Here is a 16852-nt window from a genome sequence, read left to right on the forward strand (position 1 = left end):
CCAGAGAAGATGGCTACCTACCTGTTAGTTTGTTTGGTGAAGAATGCAATGGCTTCACAGTGCTTGTGGGAGGGAGGGAGTGATCCATGCTGCTGGGGTGTGGGACAGGGGGCATGGTGGGAGTACAGGCCTCCCTCCCACATTCAGGCCTCCCAAGCAAGATGGCTACCTACCTGTTAGTTTGTTTGGTAGACAATGCAATGGCTTCACAGTGCTTGTGGGAGGGAGGGAGTAATCCATGCTGCTGTGGTGTGGGGCAGGGGGCATGGTGGGAGTTGGAGTACAGGCCTCCCTCCCACATGCAGGCCTCCCAAGCAAGATGACTGCCTACCTGTAAGGTGAGGGTGTAGAATGCAATGGCTTCCAGGTGCTCCTGGGTGGCGTGGGGAGTGCTATATCTTGCAGGGGTGTGGGACAGGGGGCATGGTGGGAGTAGTAGTGCAGGCTGACTGGTCTCATGCTCTCATGGTTATATTGCTAGCTACGTTTAGGGTACATGGGAGTGGGTGTCTGTTTGATCTTTGAGACAGGTTTTAGCGGGTGTGTGGTGCAGATGGATGTGATCTCTCTGGTGTGGTGTGTGTTTTTGGATGTGCAAAACAGTACATATCAGTGTGTTGGTTGACATTTGTTTGTACTTACCAGCCTCCACACCCCGGATACTCCTGTGAGACTCTCAGGATGCAGTATGGCAAGCACCTTCTCCTCCCATGGTGTGAATGTTTTCTGTGGGATGGGAGGGCCACCACCAGTCCTCTCAGCCAGCTCCTGATTCTTGCTCCTCCTCTCTTTGACAACCCTCTTGAGATCATGCCACTGCTTCATAATCTCATTCTTGGATCGCGGGGTGGACCCTACTGCATTGACCCTTTGTACTATCCTTTCCCACATTTGAGTCCTTGTGGCTAATGGTGTCTGTTGGACCAGGCTACCAAACAGTTATGGTTCCACTCTGACTATCTCATTTACCATGACTGTCAACTCACTCTCTGTGAATTTGGGAATTTTCTGTGATGTCATGGTGTGTGGTGTTTGAAGTGTTTTTGGGTGCAGGGGTGTGGGTGGTGGGTGTGGTGTTTTTGTGTGAAGTGTGTTATGAGCTGGGGTTGTTGGTGCTGGTGTGATGGTGGTGGTGGTGGGTGGGCTGTGTTCTCTTGCCTCTCCTGTCAGATCTGGTAGATGCCCTTCTCTTCTGGAGTGTTGCAAAGGATTGTGGTCAGTGAAGGGGCTGGTTTTATGCACAGCTGTGTGGGTGTGTCCACATGGGATTTTGCTGTCTGGTGTGTTGTGGGTGTTGTCCTGGGAATTGGATGTTTCTGTTTGGCATTTTTCCTTTTCATTTGGTTGTGTTTTGTGTATTTAGGAGGCATGGCTACTTTGGTTTGTGCAATTTTTGGCATTGATGCTGTGTTTTTGCCTCTGACCGCCATGTTTTTCATGTATCGTCCGCTGCGGTAGCTATGCTGCAGATCTTCCGCTGTCTCTCACATTCACTCCTGTATGCAACCGTGGCGGTTGGAAACAGCGGATCATACCACGGGACCATCGGGGATATAATAATTTCCCGTGCGGAGTCTCTGCTACGCTTGCGGCGGGTTGTATCTTTTCCGCTGCGTTTCCGACCACTGCGGTCGGTTTTTGGACGTCACCGCCCGTGTCGGGCGGTTTTGGTTAGCCCGCTACCGCCGTGGTCATTATTTTTTGGTGGTTGTTTCTAATTTGACCGCCGGTTTATCAATGGTCCCGGCGGGCGGTTGTTTCCCGCCTTCATGGCGGTCGGGGTGGTTTTCCGCCCGTCATCCTAATGGGGACCTTACTATTCCAACTCAAATCTGTAGTAAATTCAGGGAAAGTGCCGGACAATGAAACAAAAAAAATACTATTCCTACTCCAAACTAACAAATTCAGGAAAAGTGCTGGACACTAAAACTATTAAAATTACTATTCCCACTCCAAACTAACTAAACTCAGGGAAAGTGATGGACACTAAACCAGAAAAAAATACTATTCCACCCCAAACTAACTAAATTCAGGGAAAGTGCTGGACACTAACCCAGAAAAAATTACTATATCAACTCCAAACTAACTAAATTCAGGGAAAGTGCTGAACACTATTACAAAACAAATGACAACTCTGATTTCTACCTAACTAAAAATAAGGATAAATACTAACCAATTATGATATATTAATATCAAACACATCAATCGAAAACAAAAATATAACAAAAAAATATTAAAAGGCAATAAATATTGATTCCTCAATCATATGAACTATTTCATAATATATTCTAAATAAAATTTCTAAAATCCTAGAAAATATGATAAAAAATCTAGAACATTTTTCTGAAATATAATGAAAACATATAGAAATATTATTTAAAAATTAAAAATGTCCAAAGTTTACAATACTTTAAAATACCATTTGAAATTTGTTTTAAAATAAAAAATATTATATAAAATTAAGCACCAAAATTAAAAAAGAAATACAAAAACACCACATACAACTAATAAATATTTATGAACTTTACAACTAATAATGTCTTTTTTTAAGTATTAAAAAAGTAAAAACACTCTTTTCTATATTTTAATTAACCCTTGCCCAATTTTGTTTATGAAAACATTATTTTTACAGTTTAATTTTAATTTCTCTAAACCCATCAAAAATAACAACTAAAAATCCTATTTAAAACAATAATTATCAATAAAAAACAAAATTTTAAAATAAGTTATAATAATAACATATTTTATCAATTACTCTCCAACCGTATCCCCAATAAACCCAACATCCTGCTACTACAATTTACAATTTTCTAAACATAATGTATAAGAAAATAACATTATAAAAATGTTTCAAAAATTAGATCATATTAAATTACCCCCCACCCTTTTCCCCTATGAATCCAACATCCCGCTACTAAAAAATATATTACAATATTTTTTTAAATTACATTTTTAAATAAAATCCAAAAATAAAAATAACTAAAAACATTGCAAATAATATAAACTAAAAAATAAATAAATAACACTTTAAAAAATATTATAATATATACACTTATATTTTTAACATCGATATTTTAAATATCGATAATGTCAAAAGCTCACAACGGCAGACCACAGATTCTGCACCTCACACCAGTCCCAATACGTTTTGTTCTTGTGCAAGACACCCCTGCGCCAGCCGTAGCGTGGCGCCCCTGTTTTCAGATCCAAACTTGTTTTTAAAGAGTCGGGGGTGCACCAGGGAAATGAAGTCCAAAAGTCATCAAATAATCTTAGAAAAGTTCTTTATTTTCAAAGTTTACTAATTGTATCAAGATTATGAAGGCTCAACATTCATAATCTTGAAGCAATTTGTAAAATTTTAAAATAAAGAACTTTTCTAAGATTATTTAATGACTTTTGGACTTCATTTCGCTGGTGCACCCCCAACTCATTGAAAACAAATTTTAAATATCGATATTTAATACTAAATCAATTTTCAGAGTTTTTGACATCAATATTACTTACCTCGCTATAATGCGGTCACTATATTCTTAACTCGATAATCATGTCACTCGATATTTCAAACTTCATATTCTGTCTCTTCTCCTGCAATTGTACTTGCTTGATAGCTCATGTGCTGGATTTGTGGATTCTCTGCCTTCTCTAGTTCATTTCCTGTTTTCTTCTTGCTCCTTGCCTTACTGTCTGGCCCGTACAGCTGGAAGTTTTTTTCTGGTCTCCATATTTTCGGTCCTGCTGGAGATTATCATATGGAACAATTCTAGACTCCTAGTTTCATTATGGCACCTGAGTTTGTTTCTGACGATTGTACCAATTTCATATGCACCACGAAAACCTTACACCCGTCACAAAGAAGACCTGCTCTTGACAGGAAAACCTTGGCGGTTGGGATTTTCTCTCAAGTGATACAGAACTTGACACACATCTTCCCTTCTAGTATATTTGATTGAAGAGGAAGTGCAGTTGATCAGAGTCTGAAAATAACCAATTTAAGTCCTCATGTTGGTGATGCTGTGGTGCCTTCCCTTATCCTTTTGTTATCATGAATCGAAAGCATTGTTTACAGCTTCTTCAATTCAACTCTAAACGTCTGAGGCAGACTTAATGCAGGGAGTCTTTGGAGCAGCAGATATGAGTGTTTACTAACACTCCTCCTTCATTCACAAGCCTCATTATATGAATAAACTGGGAAAATAGTATTTCTTTAAAATGTTCTTCACCCTTTCTGTCAAAGTACTAATCATCTCCAAGTACCTAGCTTTGAATATATATTTAAGGGGACTCAGGCTGTCCAAGTACGAATCCTTTGCCATATTGACTTGCCAATCACCTTGAGAAAATGGGGCTAGACAAAATCTAATTGTTCCAGACATTCTCAGGTAGCTGTTTTGTTCTCCTTAAAACACTTAGGAGTTTTCTCCCTCTCCTTCCTAGGTCTTCCAAAGAGACAGTCATTCGGGCATTAATCCTGTCTATATTGGATTACGCTAATGCCCTGTATATTGGCATTCCTGGTTATTCCCTGAATAGACTTGGAAATTGCTAAGAGGTGTAGTGTGCGTGCCCATCTTCACACCCTCCAATGACTTCCCATGGCGGAAAGGGTCAAATTTAAATCGCTGGTGATTGCTCACTGAGCACTCTACGCTTATGGGCCCGCCTATTTACAGAAACGGTTTTCTTTTTATGTCCCGTTAAGACAACTACGATCTTCTGCCCTCCTTCTAGCTTGGGTGTCTCGCTTCTCCCGCTACAAACTGGGTGGCTGCTTGCTTGCTGTCAAGGCCACTCAGGCTTGGAATGCCCTCCCATTCTCACTGTGCAATACTCAGGACCCGTTAGCCTTTAAGAAATACTAAAAACCCATCTGTTCCCAAAAATGCTGGCTGTTCAATCAAAGACTCTTCTTTGTTCCGCGCTGGGACACTCCTTGGTGAAGCTATTGTGTGTTATAAAAGCACTTAACAATAACAATTCTAGAAATATACTAAGGTGTTTACAAGTTAAAAAATAAAGCACTGTAAGAGAAGGTCAAACACATAAAAGAATATCCAGTGAACCGTATTACTCACTGAGAGAGCCTCTTCCACAACAAAGCAGCACTTAGGGTCTGATTTAAGTCTTAGCAGACAGGTCACTCTGTCGCAATGGTGAGGGATATCCCACCCATTGAAATATAAATCCCATTATATCCTATGTTATTTTCTATTTTGGCTGATGGAATTTTCGTCACTGTTGTGACGGAGTAACCCGCCTGCCAAGATCTAAATCAGATCAATGTTTGCTCTTGCACTCCTTCCACCTGATAAGCGCCCAAGGTTCCTCTTCCTCTGTTGCCTTTGTTGTGTATACATGGCCATCAGCCAAGTTCAAGCTGCCTCACATCATACCACCTGGAAACGACTCCTGCATGTCCTGGAGACAAGGCCAACCGGCTTCACCAAGCCGCGCCATTCCTTCCTCAAATTGCACTGTTTTAACATACTGGCTGCATACTCGACCTCAGCTACAGCTCCACAGAGATAGAAGGGAGATAAAAACTAAAGATAATAGAGAAGCATTACAGTCAGGGCCTGCACTCGGGTGTATGGCAAAGCACAAAAAAATGGGATGGTGCCTAAGAGGCAGACGGAGAGAAACAGGCAGAAAGAAAATGAGGAAGGGGTGAAGGGATCATATCAATTTCACTGTAGCATAACAATAACCAGGCCTGGACTGGAGCTAGCGTGCACCAGGTGTTTTCCCGATGGATTGACAGAGAGGGGGGTAGCATCACTGCTGGTGGGGGGCCCGATTTGTTGCTGGGTAAGCCTGGTCGCATTACCTGCCTACAGTGCTTCGCTGGTTTAAAACTAAACAGGGCAAAACAAATACTTTTAAAGCGAACTTGAAAACCATTTGATTTTTTCATTTTATTTTGCGATTCGAGCCCTCCTTCCGAATTCCGCCTTGCGTTGGTCAGACTCACATGCTAGCTACATGGATGCGTGAACAAAACTGGATGCCAGTACTGTGCAACAAATAAACCTATCTCACATGAATGAGCTAGCAATCGCTCATCCAAACAGACCACTCTTTCAGTCAAATGTCTTGTGAAAATATATCAATTTATTAGATTTATAATTTTTATTTTTATATTTCAAAATTCATAGCTTATTTTGCATTTTAGATTTTAGTTTTGTTTTTGATCCACATTGTGCTCAGTGAACATTTAAGGGATATGATACAGTGGAAGAGGGTAACTTAGATTCTTGTCTCTAGGGAAACGATATCACAAAGACATAACACATTGTGATGGACAACATAAATTGACACGAAACTTTAGACACACATGAATAACAAATATGGGGAAGGAATTGGGAATGGGATTGGAGAGTCAAGGGTAGAAGGAGGTTTGTTTGTGGGTTTGTTTATTTTTGCAATAGAACTTGTCATTCAGTTCCTCAGAGTAAGGTAATTAGCTAGTCCTACTTCAGATTCCAGTTGAAACCAAATACATTCAATGAAGGTTCCATATTTCCGTTATCTTATCATCATCTAGACCATCAATACTTTGTGAATTTACAATCAAGTTTTAACTTGAAAAAACGATGATTGGTCTAGGTACTCAAAAAATGCAACAATATAACACCACAAATAACAAAAATTCGGTCGACGCGTTTCGAATCCTTTTAGGATCAAAGGATTCTCATCAGGACCACACACAATGAATCCGTAAGACACAAATTTAATAACATGCTGTCAGTCTTTTGCCCAGAGAAACTCTCGACTTTCATTCGGTCCCACACACACTCTCTTTGATTTACCTGTGTCACATGAAAAGGCTGGGGCTTGGTTGACTGTAAATGAAAACAGGGGAAAACCTCTGTTACATTTGTTACATTTGAAATGTACTTTCGGGCTGTTATGATTATAAGTCTGGGGGGGTGTTACTCACATTATGATGTTTGAAGCTCAACCCATATATAATAATAGGTAGCCGTAGTCGCGATGTCCCCAACTGGTCAAATTCGTGTATTATTTCTATGGAAAATGAAAATGTGCAATTACTCTTTGTTTGCTATGAGTTGTCTTTTGCGCTATAATCTCCTGAACTTGGCTCAACTGTTGTCACCTTTCACGGGCGAGTGATGTGTGAACCTCTTATGCCGGAAATCTATTCCTGTTTCAAAGTCCAATGGTACACGAATCTTGTCTAACGATTGAGAGTAGTGCCAGCCTCTAACTCAGGCATGCATATTCTGGGGGCTCTGCTTTCTGGGAGCTAGTAGTTCACTTCAGTTAAACACTCGAAAAAAACTAAAAAAACTAAAAAAACTAGAAAACTAAGCCTGCTTCTGAGTACACTGTTAGACACATCTAGTCTCACGATAGGGTAGAGTGTCCGCCTCTACCTTTGGCTTTATTTTCTTTGTGGCTCCGCTTTGGGGAAACCGGTGGTTCGCTAGAGTGAATACTCGTGACTGCTAAGCCTTTATCTATTTGGCGGCGGTTTACTTAGTATACGGCTAGCCCATTAACTGCATGGCGATGGAAATTACCTTTTAGCAAGTTCGATCGTCTCCTCCGGTCTGCGTCGTCTCCGAATGTGAGAACGCTGCAGCAGTTCCGGGATCAAAGGTCTATATTAGAGACATTTTCCGCTTTCCGTGTGGCTGCGCTGGGATTTGTAGTTCGGTGAAACTACAATATCGTGATGTGTACAGATTTTTCAGTAAACATGACTGGAATGATGTCAGGTCACATTGTTAGACAAATCGTGGCTCATATTAGAGTGCAAAACATATATATATGTATTTGGCTACAAGTCGTCTGACCAATTATTTTTTCTAGTGGCAACATAAGCAGCGGATACCTACTCAAAGACTATATAATTCCGACATCTCGTTCAAACCACTAATGGTGGTATTGAATTTCAGTATAAGCATTGCTTCGCGCTGTCTCAACTTGGCCTCTACATCTCCGCCTCTCGGGTCTTGTTCTATTTTCGATATGATCGTCCATCCGAGGTCATTTTCACCATGTCCGCACTCAATCCAGTGTGATACCAGTGGGGCTGTCAATACTTTTTTCTTTATCCTGGATTTGTGTTGGGACATTCTTTGTCTGACTTCTTGGTTAGTTTTGCCTATGTATAGTTTGTCGCAAGGATCCAGGATTCAAAAACTTTACTGGACAAAGTTGAAAAAGACTTACTAGATTTCAAAGATTTTACAATCCAACAGAAAGACAGCAACTTCGAACGAGATAAGCGGAATTTCACGATCGAAAAAGCTTATCCGTATCTTCAACAAGATTTCTATTCACGACCAGAAGCCCGACGGTATCTCCCTGATAACCAAGGAAGATCACGCAACAAGTATTTGACTTTTTCAGATACTTCGTCCTCTGGAGGCAGTGATTCTGATCAAGGGACTTCTCGACCCCAGTATAATCGGAGAGGAGGATATCAAAATTACCAGCAACAATATCCACCAAACTACCAAACGAATAATCAACAACAACAACAACAAATACAACCTTTTTTAGGACAGGGCCAACAAAAAGCCCGAGGCAAAACGAGATTTCAGCAACCATGGGAGATGTCCACGAGGAGGCAGAACTACAAGAATTAGTAATATCAAAAAAATCTTCAAACTATAATCTTTCCAACAAATGCCTCACCCCAATGGAAATGAGTGTTTTAGAAAAAGGACTATCCTTTGTTCCATCTAAACCAACAGACTTTGTTCGTCTTAAACTAGAGTTCATCGAATTCTGTAGGAAGATCCGCCTAATTACATTTTTTTCAGACAAAGAATCTCCACCACAAATTGAAACAACTGGACTCAAAAAGAAATCAAGCTTTTGCCCACCAGCATTTAAAGTACCGAAAGAGGTCATGTATTTTGAAAAAACAGTTCTCTCCGCCTTGGCTGCACAAGAGAAAAAAAGCAAAGGATTTGTGAAATCTAACTTATCAAAAGAACAGAAACAGGCCTTACTGTCTATAAAAAATGATGAAAACATCATCGTGAAACAGGCCGATAAAGGCGGTTCGATTGTAGTCTGGGGCACGAATGAATACATATCAGAGGTGAATAGACAACTTAGTGACCAAGAATGTTATCGAAAGATCAATAAGGATCCTACCATGGAATTACAAACAGAACTAGGAATAATCCTGACCAGCGGACTTGAACAAGGGATGCTTGGAAAGAATGAATACAACTACCTGGTCAACAAGCATCCACGCACACCGTTGTTTTATGTACTTCCGAAAGTACATAAAGATGAAAAAGCACCACCAGGACGACCCATTATTTCTGGGTGTGACTCTTTATTTGAGCCAGTTTCGAAATTTATTGATTTCTTTCTTAAGCCGTTTACATCAACTGTGAAATCTTTCCTTCGGGATACAACGGACTTCATAAATAAATTGGAGCATTGTCCATTCGAGGAAAATCACCACCTACTGGTTAGTATGGATATAGTATCTTTATATACTCAAATTCCTCAAGATCAAGCCTTAGAGGTACTTGAAATCTTTCTAAACAAAAGAGAAAGTCCGTGTAAAATTTCAACTGAATTCATCCTGCAGCTGGCTAAGTTAGCATTAACAAAAAACGATTTCAAATTTGGCAATGACTTCTACTACCAAATCAAGGGAGTCGCCATGGGCTGTCCCTTTGCCCCGGAACTGGCAATCTTGTTCATGGGTCAATATGAGGATTTATTCGTCCATAATAATAACCCATTCCAACAATGGATAGGAGGATGGGTTCGATTCATAGACGATGTTTTCTTCACGTGGGCAGGCACCACAGAACAGCTAACAGAGTTCCACGACTGGCTTAACAATAGGACTAAGGACATTAAATTTACCCTCCAAATGTCCACGACGAAAATGTCTTTCTTAGATGTGGAAGTCTATTGCACAAATGGTCAACTGGTGACGACTCTATATAGAAAGAAAACTGATCGAAATAAAGCGCTGGATTTTTCAAGCAACCATCCAAGGAGCTTAAAACAGAATTTACCCATAGGACAATTCCTCCGGATACGTCGAAATTGTTCCTTCAAGGATGAATATATGGAGAATGCAAACATCTTGAAAGAAAAACTCTTGGAACGTGGCTATCCAGCCAAACTGCTGAAGTAATCGATTAAGAGAGCATGGTGGACTCCTCGAGAGGACCTTTTAAAGAAAAAAGAAAAAGTACAACAAACACGTATAGTGTGCGTGTCCACCTTTTGCCCAACATCCAACATCTTCAAAAAGACAATCCACCAGAACTGGCATTTACTTAAAGATCTGGACGCCCAGCTGTCAGAAGTACCACTTTTCGCATACAAGAAAGATAAAAGTATAGCGAATCAAATTGTAAGAGCTGCGATTCCAAAAACAACAGCCCCGACATTGAGATTACATCGGACTACCACCTGTAATAGGCCACCGAAAATGTGGAACATGCCTTTGTTGCAACACTACCATCGAAGGAAACCTTTTCCAGCACGCAGGAATATCGTGGAAACACGATCAATTCACGAATTGTAAAACACGGAATGTCGTGTATGGTATACTTTGTCCTTGCGACAAACTATACATAGGCAAAACTAACCAAGAAGTCAGACAAAGAATGTCCCAACACAAATCCAGGATAAAGAAAAAAGTATTGACAGCCCCACTGGTATCACACTGGATTGAGTGCGGACATGGTGAAAATGACCTCGGATGGACGATCATATCGAAAATAGAACAAGACCCGAGAGGCGGAGATGTAGAGGCCAAGTTGAGACAGCGCGAAGCAATGCTTATACTGAAATTCAATACCACCATTAGTGGTTTGAACGAGATGTCGGAATTATATAGTCTTTGAGTAGGTATCCGCTGCTTATGTTGCCACTAGAAAAAATAATTGGTCAGACGACTTGTAGCCAAATACATATATATATGTTTTGCACTCTAATATGAGCCACGATTTGTCTAACAATGTGACCTGACATCATTCCAGTCATGTTTACTGAAAAATCTGTACACATCACGATATTGTAGTTTCACCGAACTACAAATCCCAGCGCAGCCACACGGAAAGCGGAAAATGTCTCTAATATAGACCTTTGATCCCGGAACTGCTGCAGCGTTCTCACATTCGGAGACGACGCAGACCGGAGGAGACGATCGAACTTGCTAAAAGGTAATTTCCATCGCCATGCAGTTAATGGGCTAGCCGTATACTAAGTAAACCGCCGCCAAATAGATAAAGGCTTAGCAGTCACGAGTATTCACTCTAGCGAACCACCGGTTTCCCCAAAGCGGAGCCACAAAGAAAATAAAGCCAAAGGTAGAGGCGGACACTCTACCCTATCGTGAGACTAGATGTGTCTAACAGTGGACTCAGAAGCAGGCTTAGTTTTCTAGTTTTTTTTAGTTTTTTTAGTTTTTTTCGAGTGTTTAACTGAAGTGAACTACTAGCTCCCGGAAAGCAGAGCCCCCAGAATATGCATGCCTGAGTTAGAGGCTGGCACTACTCTCAATCGTTAGACAAAATTCGTGTACCATTGGACTTTGAAACAGGAATAGATTTCCGGCATAAGAGGTTCACACATCACTCGCCCGTGAAAGGTGACAACAGTTGAGCCAAGTTCAGGAGATTATAGCGCAAAAGACAACTCATAGCAAACAAAGAGTAATTGCACATTTTCATTTTCCATAGAAATAATACACGAATTTGACCAGTTGGGGACATCGCGACTACGGCTACCTATTATTATATATGGGTTGAGCTTCAAACATCATAATGTGAGTAACACCCCCCCAGACTTATAATCATAACAGCCCGAAAGTACATTTCAAATGTAACAAATGTAACAGAGGTTTTCCCCTGTTTTCATTTACAGTCAACCAAGCCCCAGCCTTTTCATGTGACACAGGTAAATCAAAGAGAGTGTGTGTGGGACCGAATGAAAGTCGAGAGTTTCTCTGGGCAAAAGACTGACAGCATGTTATTAAATTTGTGTCTTACAGATTCATTGTGTGTGGTCCTGATGAGAATCCTTTGATCCTAAAAGGATTCGAAACGCGTCGACCGAATTTTTGTTATTTGTGGTGTTATATTGTTGCATTTTTTGAGTACCTAGACCAATCATCGTTTTTTCAAGTTAAAACTTGATTGTAAATTCACAAAGTATTGATGGTCTAGATGATGATAAGATAACGGAAATATGGAACCTTCATTGAATGTATTTGGTTTCAACTGGAATCTGAAGTAGGACTAGCTAATTACCTTACTCTGAGGAACTGAATGACAAGTTCTATTGCAAAAATAAACAAACCCACAAACAAACCTCCTTCTACCCTTGACTCTCCAATCCCATTCCCAATTCCTTCCCCATATTTGTTATTCATGTGTGTCTAAAGTTTCGTGTCAATTTATGTTGTCCATCACAATGTGTTATGTCTTTGTGATATCGTTTCCCTAGAGACAAGAATCTAAGTTACCCTCTTCCACTGTATCATATCCCTTAAATGTTCACTGAGCACAATGTGGATCAAAAACAAAACTAAAATCTAAAATGCAAAATAAGCTATGAATTTTGAAATATAAAAATAAAAATTATAAATCTAATAAATTGATATATTTTCACAAGACATTTGACTGAAAGAGTGGTCTGTTTGGATGAGCGATTGCTAGCTCATTCATGTGAGATAGGTTTATTTGTTGCACAGTACTGGCATCCAGTCTTGTTCACTCTCTGCTTGGCGCAGCCTTACTGTGCTTAAAGCCAAAACCCTCGTTGTTTTCTAGCTACATGGATGCAGCATAAGGGCTGGCCTGACAAACGTATTCAAAGGCGGCTTTTAGTTTCCAATCTGGCTTTGACAATAACATGGATATTGAGAGTGTCATATAACACACTGTGACGTCCTCTGGTATAATCACAAGGTTACCTCACAGCATAACCAAGGGAGCAACCTCACAGTATAACCTCAATGTCATCCCAAAGCATAACCCACGTAACATCCCAAAACATAACCCACGTAACATCCCAAAACACTGCCACGGAGCTATCCCTCCTCTGCTGAAGGAGCACACACAGAGCAGAGGAGGCAAAGGAGGAGGTGACAGAGGGGAATGGGAGAAAGAAGAGAAGGACGAACAGAGACCAATCGAACGAAATACTACCATGGCGAAAAATAAAAATACTGTTTTAGCACGTGTTGAGAGGAGGACTGAATGACCGAACAGGAAGTGCATCCTCGAAGGAAGCCAGATTTGGAACTGGGCCACGTCCCATCTGCGTTTCATTTAAATTCTCGAGAATATTAAGGCCCCAATTGTTAGAACAAAATAAAAGAGCATGAAAGCCGAAAGGGAATAAAACACAGCCAGAATTACGCAAGGAATTTGGCAGTGTTCCAACCCAAAAAGTCCTGGAAAGTACTGGCTGAATTTTTGTACTGCGGGTCTGTAATCGGAGGGAGCACAGAGCTGTACAGAGGAGACTGGAAGACCGAGAAACGGAGGCGAGCTCTGTTCTGTAAAGTAGATATAACATTTTAACTGCCACTTTTCCGTCAAAATAGCAGGTGAGACCGCATGTGTCCCTTGGCTGTCTAATTACTTATTATCCACTTTTCTTTTAGTAATATTCGGTGTTGAGTGGTGAAATAAACTTCGAACCACAAATGTGCGTCTATATACGGTGCAATAGCACAATAATTGTTGTGCCTCTTTTCTTGTGAGTCCATTGGCCTCTGTGTCCACTGGCATGAAGCGTTCGAGTTCGCTTTTTTCTTCCTCACTTGTCCAAACTGATTGGATAGGCGGGGCTGGGTAATCGTACATAAGAAGCAGGGTCGCACTGGCCTATTGGCCAATCTGGCAGCTCTTGAAAGCATTAGCACTTCGAAGAAGGCATTGCTCCTTCAAGGGTCCCTACCGCTTTCAGAAGGACACGGAAAGTGGATGCTCCTGTGTCACTGACATTCCACCTTTAAGCATGGATGGTCTCATCTCTTACCTAGCCCCGGAGACACTCGAGAAGACAAGGCACCCTGCTGGCGCAAATACCTGCTGTTCTGCCAAACACCCTGCCCTCTGCCCATTGAAGACGCGCCATTAGCCCTTGCCGTCCTGGGAGGAGCCACACCCCTTGCGTGTGATGCCTTATAAACGTCACTTAGAGAGAGTGAGGATTGAGGAAGCTTGATGGTCCTGTGGGGCTTCTTCCTATTCAGAGTTCTCCGGCAGTACCGTCATCAGAAGAGAGCCTGTTTGCGCACGATCCCAGTACTCCAAGATATAAGTTCATGTGCACTTCAGAGTTATTTCTTATGAAAAAATTGGCAGATAAAACTTGGTTAGATTTGCACGGGGGACGAGGTCAGCAAGAAAATGACGGACCTCGAAATCTCCGAAGTGGGTGTAAAAATGGCACTGGAGTTTCTTCCTTTGGTGACGTTTTGATCTTCACGGGCGGTATTGCTGCACTAAAATGACAAGCAGCTTGTAATGAGGATCTAAGCACTAAGCACTCTGGGTTCATTTTCAAGCAAGAGTAAATTTTATAACCTTTTATTTTAATCAATCAATCAATCAAAGCATTTATATAGCGCACTACTCACCCGGGGGGTCTCAAGGCGCTAGGGGGGGTCCGCTACTGCTCGAACAGCAAGGTCTTGAGCTGCTTCCTGAAGGCGAGGTGGTCCTGGGTCAGGCGGAGGTGAGTCGGGAGGGAGTTCCAAGTCTTGGCGGCGAGGTAGGAGAAGGACCTTCCCCCTGTGGTGGCTCTTCGGATGCGGGGGACGGTGGCGAGGGCGTGGCCGGTCAATCGAAGCTGGCGTTTGGGAGCGTAGAAGTTGAGGCAGTTGTTGAGGTATCCTGGGCCTTCGTTGTGTAGGGCTTTGTGTGCGTGGGTGAGGAGGCGGAAGGTGATTCTCTTGTTGACCGGGAGCCAGTGCAGGTCCTTCAGGTGTCTGGAGATGTGGTTGCGCCGGGGGATGCCCAGGATGAGTCGGGCTGAGGCGTTCTGGATCCGCTGGAGTCTCTTCTGGAGTTTGGCGGTGGTTCCGGCGTAGAGGGCGTTGCCGTAGTCCAGACGGCTGGTGACGAGGGCCTGGGTGACCGTCTTACTTGTCTCGGTGGGGATCCACCGGAAGATCTTACGTAGCATACGCAGGATGTTGAAGCACGACGAGGAGACGGCGTTGACTTGTCCGGTCATGGAGAGGAAGGAGTCCAGGATGAAGCCCATGTTTCGTGCGTGGTCTGTTGGTTTGGGTGCATTGCCTAGGGCGGAGGGCCACCAGGAGTCGTCCCAGGCGGAGGGTGAAGATCCCAGGATGAGGACTTCCGTCTTGTCCGAGTACAGTTTCAGGCGGCTGTTCTTCATCCATTCGGCTACCTCTTTCATCCCTTCGTGAAGGTTGGCTCTGGCGGTGGCGGGGTCGTTGGTGAGGGAGAGGATCATCTGGGTGTCGTCGGCGTAGGAGATGATGTTGAGGTTGTGCTGGCGTGCGATGGCTGCGAGGGGGCTCATGTAGACGTTGAAGAGGGTTGGGCTGAGTGAGGAGCCTTGAGGGACGCCGCAGATGACTTCGGTGGCTTCTGATCTGAACGGGGGGAGGCGGACTCTCTGTGTCCTTCCAGCGAGGAAGGAGATGATCCACTCCAGTGCCTTCTCCTGGATTCCAACGTTGCTGAGGCGCTGCACTAGGGTGCGGTGGCAGACAGTGTCGAAGGCCGCGGAGAGGTCCAGGAGGATGAGGGCCGCTGTTTCTCCGTTGTCAAGCAGGGCTCGGATGTCATCGGTCACTGCGATCAGGGCAGTCTCGGTGCTGTGGTTGGCCCGGAAGCCAGACTGCGAGGAGTCGAGGGATCCGTTCGTCTCGAGGAAGGCGGCCAGCTGCTTGTTGACGGTCTTCTCGATGACTTTTGCTGGAAACGGGAGCAGCGAGATGGGGCGGTAATTCTTGAGGTCGGTGGGGTCGGCTGATGGCTTCTTTAGTAGAGCGCTGAGTTCGGCGTGCTTCCAGCTCTCCGGGAAGGTGGCGGTGTCGAAGGAGGTGTTGATGATGTCCCGCAGGTGGGGTGCGATGATAGCGTCGGCCTTGTTGAAGACGTGGTGAGGGCAGGGGTCGGTCGGAGATCCGGAGTGGATGGAGTTCATCATGCGGACGGTCTCTTCGGTGCTGATCGGAGTCCAGGCGTGGAGGGTGGTGGTGGGGGGCGGTGGTTCGATCGTGGCGTGCGTCGGTTGAGTGCAGAAGCTGTTGTGTATGTCCGCGATCTTGTTGTGGAAGTAGGAGGCGAGGGAGTTGCAGAGGTCTTGCGAAGGGGTGATGTCGTTGTTTCCGGCGTTGGGGTTGGAGAGCTCTTTAACGATGTTGAAGAGCTCCTTGCTATTGTGTGCGTTGTTGTCCAGTCGTTCCTTGAATGCGGTTTTCTTGGTGGCGTGGATCAGTTGGTGGTGTTTTCGGGTGGCGTTCTTGAGGGCAGTCATGTTGTCCGGTGTTGGGTCTCTGCGCCAGGTTTTCTCGAGTGCTCTGCAGTTCTTCTTGGAGCTCTTCAGTTCGTCGTTAAACCATGGGGCTTTCTTGCTGCGGGGTCTGTTCGGCGGGGTCTTCAGAGGGGCGAGGTCGTCTGCGCAGTCGCTGATCCATTTCGTGAGGTTGGTGGCCGCTTGGCTGGGGTTCGTTGTGCTGGTGGGAGGGTTCTTGCTCAGGGAAGTAGCGAGCTGGTCGGCAGTGATCTTGTTCCAGCTTCTGCGTGCAGCCTGTTGCTGGTGATGGTGGATCGTGGTCCTTCTGAATCTGAAGTGGACGCAGCTGTGGTCCGTCCAGTGGAGTCCGGTGGCGTGGCTGAGG

The 16852-nt window shown here is 43.5% G+C and overlaps 1 long non-coding RNA gene across 1 annotated transcript in view; it reads left to right on the plus strand.

Moving 5' to 3' along the window:
• Window positions 1–13484: 13484 nt before the first annotated feature.
• The window catches only part of LOC144767280 (uncharacterized), a 204986-nt gene continuing 201618 nt past the window's right edge, over window positions 13485–16852 (plus strand). Inside the window, exon 1 of the long non-coding RNA XR_013598132.1 lies at window positions 13485–13573. This is a non-coding gene — a long non-coding RNA (uncharacterized LOC144767280). The remainder of the gene's footprint in view (window positions 13574–16852) is intronic.

Source organism: Lissotriton helveticus, chromosome 7 (assembly GCF_964261635.1).
Source record: "Lissotriton helveticus chromosome 7, aLisHel1.1, whole genome shotgun sequence".
In the NCBI taxonomy this organism is placed as follows: Eukaryota; Metazoa; Chordata; class Amphibia; order Caudata; family Salamandridae; genus Lissotriton; species Lissotriton helveticus.